Below are 9,138 nucleotides of genomic sequence, written 5' to 3' on the forward strand. Positions count from 1 at the left end.
TGTGTTCGCTATTCAGTTGTGGTTGTGGATTAGTTTTCCTTTATTGTTGCTGAGATAGATTTATTATACTGCGTGGTTAATTGTTATGTGTTCCAGCCGCTTGTGGCTGAGTATATATACTGCATGTATTATTGAATATGGTCACCGGTACAGGGGAGACTCTGCCGAAATTTTTCGGTAGGGTTTTCATGTGGTTTTTAATCACACCGGTTAAGTAGAGTTAGTAGTTAAGTAACGGTCATCCTTAGAGAATAGTAGTAGTAAGAAGGGTGGTCGTTACAGTTGGTATCAGAGCAGTGTTCCATTCTCCAGCATCACACATCAGCATCATCCTTGCCGTCTTCAAGTAAGAAAGTATTTAAGTTTTCTTTCTTATGCTTTCTTTATTATTTGCAGTATAGAGTATTTGCTTGTATGAGCTTTAGTAAGATAAAAGTTTGTTTCTCTTTATTCATACATATGTATGTTTAGAAAGGATTATGTTTAGAAAGGATAAAGAATATATCAAGTCTTTCTTTTCTTTGCATAATTAGATGGCAAGAAGAGAACATCCCCGTACCGTTGTACTGAGAACCAAGATCAGGAGAACGAATAGCTTAGATCAACTAAGCCCAATCTCTCTGAAGTTGTTACCTAACTTCAGAGACAAGTAGCAAGCAGCAGCAAGTGATTGTCAATCTAATGACCAATCAGAAGCCAGCTCCTCCCACACCCCCAACCATTAATGTGGAGACCCCAGTGGTGACTGAAGTCCCATCAGCTGCCCTGGAAGTCGCCACAGCATCTAAAAAGGCAAGAAGCATATCTCATCCAGTGGATGAAGCTGAAACCAGAAAGATTCTCAGGCACGATTGAGCCCTGGGATGCCCAGGCTTGGTTCAAGACATTTGAGAGCACAATGGAGCTTCTTGACTGACCAGAAGTCGAGAAGGTTGATACCATTAAGTGTGTCTCTTTCTGCCTATCTGGAGATGCTTGTATGTAGTGGGAGCGAGTTAAGAGTAAGAGAGCAGTCAACTAGATGAGCTGGGTTGACTTTGAGATAGAGTTTTACGAAGAAGTCTTCCGCCAACGGATCACCAATAAACATTATGAGGAGCTTATAGAATTAAGACAAGGTGATCTACCGGTAGAAGAAGCGGTCAAAAGATTCGACAGGCTAGCTCGCCTTTGCCTAGAGTAAGTAAGTACAGTGAAAGAACGAGTCAGACTAATGTTCCTAATGCTGAGACCAGAAATAACGCCTAATGTGAGTAGTGAAACTCACCGACCATAGATTGGTGAATAGCTGGTCAGCAGGGCATTAGTGAGCACTATCAGAACAGCAATAAGGCACAACAAACGTAACACAAGTCAATCAAGATAGAAGACAAGACAGTGGGGAAACAGAGACCCCAGTCAAGTAATCAGAACTGGAGTACAGAAGAATAAGAAAGACCCAAGCAGGAAGATGTTCAGGTGGTCTGTGAGTATCCAAAAGTATTTCCAGAAAGGCTACCTGGACTACCTCCCAACAGAGAAGTGGAGTTTGAGATTGAACTGGTTCCTGGTACCGGTCCAATTTCAAAAGCTCCATACCGCATGTCTCCAGCAGAGCTAAAAGAGTTACAAGAGCAACCTCAGGAGCTACTTGACAAAGGTTTCATCTGCCCTAGTCATTCACCATGGGGAGCTCCTGTGTTGTTTGTCAAGAAGAAGGAGGGATCTATGCGGATGTGCATAGATTATAGAGCTCTGAATCAAGTGACCATCAAGAACAAGTATCCACTGCCTAGGATCGATGACTTATTTGATCAATTGAAAGGGGCAACAGTGTTCTTCAAGATAGACCTGCGCTCTGGGTACCATCAGTTGAAAATGAAGGAATGTGATATACCCAGAACAGCTTTCAGGACCAGATACGGACATTATGAATTTGTAGTCATGCCTTTTGGTGTGACTAATGCACCTGCAGTTTTCATGGACCTGATGAACAGAGTGTTCAGGGAATACCTTGACGAATTCATCATTGTGTTCATCAACGACATTCTAATCTACTCCAGAACCCCAGAGGAGCATGACATGCACTTGAGAATAGTTCTGCAGACCCTTCAACAAAAGCAGCTCTATGCTAAATTCTCAAAGTGCGAATTCTGGTTGGAGCAGGTGGCGTTTCTAGGTCACATCGTTTCTAAAGAAAGCAAAGTGAAGATCCAGATATCCAGAAGATCAAGCAAGGGATACAGAAAGAAGAAAATTCGGAGTTTCGGGTATCAGACAGTGGAATTCTTTATTAGGGGAGCCGCCTGTGTGTCCCCAATGATGAAGAGCTGAGAAAGAAAATTTTAGAAGAAGCTCATAGTACACCTTACTCCATGCATCCTGGTTCTACCAAGATGTATCAAGACGTGAAACAGAGATTCTGGTGGTCTGGACTTAAAGAGATGTAGCTAAATATGTCAGTACCTGCCTGACATGTCAGAGGGTCAAAGTAGAATACCAGAGACAGGAGGAGTTCTCCAGCCTCTTCCTATACCAGAGTGGAAGTGGGAAGACATATCCATGGACTTCATAATAGGTCTTCCAAGAACTACAAATGGATATGACGCAATATGGGTAGTAGTGGACAGATTGACTAAGTTTGCCCACTTCCTAGCCATCAAGGTGTCCCACTCTATAGAGCAGTTGGCACAGCTGTATGTTAAAGAGGTGATCAGACTTCACGGAGTTCCTAAATCTATTGTTTCTGATATAGATGGGCGCTTCACCTCTCACTTCTGGGAATGTGTTCAGACTGCACTAGGCACCAAACTCAAGTTCAGCACAGCCTTCCATCCTCAGACTGATGGACAGACAGAGCGAGTAAATCATATTCTAGAAGATATGCTCAGAGCTTGTGCACTAGATTTCAAAGGAAGTTGGTGCAAGTATCTATACTTAGCTGAATTTGCCTACAACAACAGCTATCAGGCCACCATCAAGATGACACCTTATGAGGCAATCTATGGCAAGTGCAGATCACCCATTTGTTGGCAAGAAGGGTGAGAGAAAAGAAATGGAAGTAGGCATTAGATAGTGATAAGTGAAACTACTCGGCTATTTAGAAGATCGACAGAGAATTGAGGCGCCAGTAGGCAGGAAGAGTTATCCGACACATCATGCTTGAATTCCAAGTAGGGGATTCAGTCTTTCTCAAGGTCGCTCCTATGAAGGGAGTGATGAGATTTGGCAAGAAGGGCAAATTAAGTCCTCGTTATGTAGGACCTTACTTGATCACAGAAAGGATTGGGAAAGTAGCTTACAGGCTGGACTTACCACAAGACATGTCAGCAATACACAATGTATTTCATATTTCCATGCTAAAGAAGTGTCTCCATGACCCGAGCTAAGTGATTCAGCCTCAGTCAGTGCAGATCCAAGAGGATCTTAGTTATGAGAGCAGACCTACACAGATAGTGGACAAAGCAGTCAAGAGATTGAGAAACAAAGAAGTACCACTAGTGAAGGTCGTCTGGCAGAACCAGAAGCACGAGGAAATCACTTGGGAGTGGCAAGAAGGGCAAATTAAGTCCTCGTTATGTAGGACCTTACTTGATCACAGAAAGGATTGGGAAAGTAGCTTACAGGCTGGACTTACCACAAGACATGTCAGCAATACACAATGTATTTCATATTTCCATGCTAAAGAAGTGTCTCCATGACCCGAGCTAAGTGATTCAGCCTCAGTCAGTGCAGATCCAAGAGGATCTTAGTTATGAGAGCAGACCTACACAGATAGTGGACAAAGCAGTCAAGAGATTGAGAAACAAAGAAGTACCACTAGTGAAGGTCGTCTGGCAGAACCAGAAGCACGAGGAAATCACTTGGGAGCGGGAGGACAGTATGAGACAGAAGTATCCAGAGTTATTCTAAGTTCGAGGATGAACTTTTTATAAGGTATGGGGGATTGTAACGACCCAATTTTTCCTATTTCGAGTTCTAAATGTCCTCAAAAATATTTAGAAATACTTTTAAAATATTCTAGAGATTTTTAGAAAATTTTAGAGTATTTTTATGCAATTTTTGGAGTTCGTTTGGTATTTTTACCAAGAGGAAGAAGTTTTAAAAAAAAAAGAGAAGAAATATGTTGAAGCCAGGTTTTGAACCCACAACCTCGACCTGAACCTCAGCCGAAACCAGCCCAACCAGCTGAGCTACACGATTTTTGTTAACCTTATATGGAGCGAAATATATATATGCAGTAGCTGGAACATTTGAAATAAATTGGAGAAAAAGGGGCGCGGCTGAGAATCGAAGCACAGACCTGTGGCTTCGAGCAAAACCCAACGGACCAACTGCGCCAGCGGTCAGTGTTAATCAAATATGTAGCGACAAATATATAAGCTATAGTTAGTAATAGGAAACCTAGTTTTAAAAAGACCTAAATTTTCTTCCCGAGCCCTAAACCTCTCCTCTTCTCACGCGACGGCGCGACTCCTTTTCGAGCGGAACCGCAGCAACTTTGGAGCTTCTCTCCGGTGGCCGGCGAAGGCTTCTTCTGGCGAATCTTGCGCATCCGAGCTCTCCTCGTCAAGGAGAACACGCGGAAAGGAAGGGATCGCCAAGATCTTCACCTTCTCCGAACCCTAGAAGCTTTAGAGTTCTCTTTTCCCGATTGGTTGTAAGTCCAAGCAAATCACGGTGAGTCGCTACTCACCTGCAGTAGGATAGCTCCGAGATTTCTTTTCCTTGTTGCCGAGATTTAAGGATTTTGGTTTTATGCTATTGCCGTGAGTTTGATTTTTGAAGCATGTGGTAAAGATTAGTGGTTTTGTGTCTTCTGCCGTGAGTCTCCAGGTATGAAGGAGGATGAAGGGTATAAATTAAGCATGTGGGTGTTTACCTCAGGCCTTATGGCATGTAGGAGTGGTTTTCGGACTTGTTCTTCTTGATTTCGAATCATGCTGTAAAGAATATGCTTGTGTCTTTTGATTTTTGAAGCATGCTGTAAAATCGCTTGTGTATTTGCTGCCATGTTGTTCCCTTTTGATTAGGGTTCTATTTAATTGAAGTTTAGTAGCATACATTCTTGGTTTCCTTTCTTTTAAATTCTGTAGTAGCAAGAATTAGTATCCTGTTGCTAGATATGGGTTTTGATTTTGGAACGAAACAAGCTTTATATAGGTTCCAACTTTCCAACAGGTTTAGTTTGGTTTGTGTTAGGAAAGGGGCACCAACAGTCCCATTTCTCTGTGGTATTTGCAGTAGTTAAGAGTAGCTCCAATTGTGGTAGTGAACAACCTCCTTCTTTGTGCATTTTTGCAGACAAGAACAACTCCATTTGGAGTTTAGAACAGCCCCCTTTGGAGCCTATTCCAGTTCAAGCTTTCTTTGTGTTCTCTGCAGAAACGTACAGCTCTATTAGAGCATAGGACAGCCTTTCTTTTTGATAATTCAGCAAGTTTAATTTTTTAAAGTTTCAATTCAGCAAGCTTGATTCCTTTATTTTGTAATTTATTGTGCAGAATGGATGCTAGGGATTTAACTGAGTAGTTAGTGAACATCGAGTTTAAGTAGAAGCAATGTCCATTTTTCTCTAGCTCATTAGGCATGATTTTGGTATAGAATTCAGCCTACTTTTCTTAGGTGCATATATGCCTCAATAGTTTCCTCTTGAGGTAGGAATGTTTGCAGAATTTTGTAACATTCACAGTGCAGATTTGTATTAGTCTTATATGCAGATTTTCTGGTTTTCATTTGCTATTATTGAGCATGTGCAGTTTTTAATTGCTATGAGTTGAGCATGATCAGTTTTCTTTATTACTAGATACACATGAGCAGTTTCTTTAGTTTTCATTTGCTATTTTAATAAGCATGAACAACCATGTATTCTAGTGGGAAAATAAGAGTTCTATCAAATTCTTTTAGAAGCATTAACAAGTAAAAAGAAAGAAAAAGAAAAGAAAGAAAAGGCCAAGGCCTTAAGTAAATTCCAAGGTCAAGACTTTAGGGATTTTGGCACACAAGATGCTATTAAAATGTCAAGGCATTTAAAGAAGAAGTAATCAAGATAATAAGTATTTTACTTTTAAGAAGAGGCTAGTACCCGACTTCCAAGGTTGTCGTTAAACAAATCCAGGTGTCCAATTCCAAGGTCTTGGCCCTGGTAGACCAAGGTCTGCTCTTTTAGGATTGGTGGCTCGCTACCCCAACCTATTAGGGAACGCGCATAAAATGGTACTATGCCTGGGCCCAAGAGAAGTTGATTATTATTTTCAAGTATTAAAGTATAAATTTTGAACAAGTGAAATAAAAGAATAAGTTTAGAGTAAAAGAAGTAAGTTTCACTTTGTTTTAAAGATCAGCAAGTTTAGCATTCTTTTGTGCTAGCAACTTTTACATGTTTAGTTTCTTACATGTTATTTATTTGCTAGTTGATGAGCATGTTTTGCTTTATATGTTAGCATTCCAGTTAGTTTGCTTTCTTTATTATCTTATGAGCATGATTAGCTACACATGTTTAGTATATCAGTTGGTATGATGTCTTTGCTATTTATGAGCATGAGTAGTTATACATGTTATCTTTTCTGTTAGTTGATTTCTTTGCTATTTATGAGCATGAGTAGCTTTACATATTAGCATTCAGTTTTAGCATGTTTTTATTTGTATACATGCATATCGAGTTTTTGTGAGTTAGATAGCGCTCACTAAGCTTTATGCTTATAGACTGCACTTTCTCCTACTGCAGATAAAGAAAAAGGAAAGTTAATATAAAGGAAGGCGACAAGGAGATGCAAGAGGGGTGTGTGATGTCTGCACTATGGAAGTCCTAGGGATCCTTGCGAATAAAATAAATTATGATTTGTTCTTTGAGTTAATTAAGTCTTTATGTGTTAAGGAAATTTGATAACTGTTTATAAGGACACTTGATACTGTGTTCGCTATTCAGTTGTGGTTGTGGATTAGTTTTCCTTTATTGTTGCTGAGATAGATTTATTATACTGCGTGGTTAATTGTTATGTGTTCAAGCCGTTTGTGGCTGAGTATATATACTGCATGTATTGTTGAATATGGTCACCGGTACAGGGGAGACTCTGCCGAAATTTTTCGGTAGGGTTTTCATGTGGTTTTTATTCACACCGGTTAAGTAGAATTAGTAGTTAAGTAACAGTCATCCTTAGAGAATAGTAGTAGTAAGAAGGGTGGTCGTTACAGCCAGTCCAATCAAAGATACCCATGAAAGATGCCAAACCCAATTATATAGTTCCATTGGACCATATTGGTTTTGTCGTAACCCTACAAAAAACAATAAAAAAAACCTTTACATTAATTTTGTTTACGTCACCCCTCCCAAAAGCTGCTACACTTAAAGCAGTTGTCTAAATTATATGTGTTATATAAACTTTAATATCAGGTGCAGGAGTAGATTTGCTTAAACACAATGAAATGTTTGATTCACTATTAATTAAGCAAAACTACTTCCAAGATAAATAACCTTGTGTTCACAATCAAATGGTATATAACTCAAGAAACTTCCAACTCACGTTAGCTGCCTCAGTTTCAACGTCTCTGCCACAACAGCATCTTTATTTTTCTTAACATATGACTTCGATTGCTGAAACGAAATATATAGGCAAGGTTTCAACGTGAGTATTCAAATGTGAATTAAGAGTAATAGAAGACACATTTAACCAACCTAACTCGTACCTTAAGTATTTTGGATTTAAGTTGGGTAAGGGTAGATAAATTTTCATTCGATGAAGATGTGGCAGCTACATTAGTAGATGGTACATGGCCTTCTTGTACTTTAACAGGAGCCTCCCCAACTGCTTCTCCTTTGCCCTTGGCCTTCTCTACCTCATGCTCATCTTCAAAAATTACTCTTTTACTCCTTTTGGCCAAGTACAATCCCTTAATCTCTTTGCCAGTTGGGGGTTTCCTTCTCTTTGTAGCACAAGTCTTTGTCCTGGGTACTGGCCGCGTAGCAGGTAATGGGTGAATAACCTTGGCAAGCAACTGACTTTCAAGCTCTTTGATTTTCCTCTCTTGTTATGCTATATTTTGCTCTTTTACCTTTATACTTCTGTCCTTCTCATCTATTATTTTATCCTTGAAAGCTAATGATTTTTCTGCATCACTGGCAAAAAAAATTTTCTCCTGATTTAGCTCACTTATTATGTGCTCCATCTAGGCAATGACCTGGTCCTTGCCCTCAACCACAGACTCCAGTCGAGATTTTTCTGCCTCCTAGGCTTGACATTTTGTACAAGCCTCTTTTTCCTCAACATATTCTACACAAAATGGCTCTGGATCTCGATACGACTTTTCCATACATTCTGCTGCCTGTACAGGAACTTGGTGAGGAATACCTTGAGCATCGACTGCCTCTTCATTAGATTGCTCAGGAATTTGATCAACATTGCCCTCCCAAGCTAATTGTAAAAACCCCTCTACAATTTGTTGATCTATATGCTCTACAATATCTTCTAGGGGATCGTTTGAGAGCAGGTGTGTCTCTAGGTCCGAAGGTTGCAAATCAACAATTATTTGTGCAGGAGGTAATTCAGCGATCCTCGATTTTATTGTCTCCACGCGGGAGCCTGACCACTGCCATCTGCATATTCTTGGAAGGGCATGCTGTCTGTAAGAATCCATTATTCTGACATGTTCACACATCCAGACCTGCAATACAATAAAAACTGTCAAAATTTGATACATTCTGGATTTATCTTATGAGACTATCATTATATTTAGAGACTTACAGCAAGGAGATGTGCGAACCCTCTGAGCATGGGAGCTTGCATTCCCGCAAGGCCCTTAGGTTTCACCCTCAGTGAAAGCATCAAACCAATGGCCCCCAACTGCGGGCTGATATAGTCATATACAGCCTTACACCAATTATACCTACCTAAATTGGCAAAATTATCTACACAGTCTATTAGTGATTGTATTGGTAATCTAGATATGCTGCTAGTAGTAGTAAATAAAACATTAACAAAGAAATACAATATTAATAATTGACAAAACAGAGTATCGGTTTCAGCAGAGGGAGGTTGGTTGCTGAGGTTTATCATCTTCTTCTCCAGCTCCTTCTGTGTACACTCCACATTATGGAAGTGTTGTAGAAATAGTGGGGTGGTAGCTGCATGCTGTTGCAAAATAACTTCAGCGCCATGGTCT

This window comes from Zingiber officinale, chromosome 4A (assembly GCF_018446385.1).
Source record: "Zingiber officinale cultivar Zhangliang chromosome 4A, Zo_v1.1, whole genome shotgun sequence".
Classification (NCBI taxonomy): domain Eukaryota; kingdom Viridiplantae; phylum Streptophyta; class Magnoliopsida; order Zingiberales; family Zingiberaceae; genus Zingiber; species Zingiber officinale.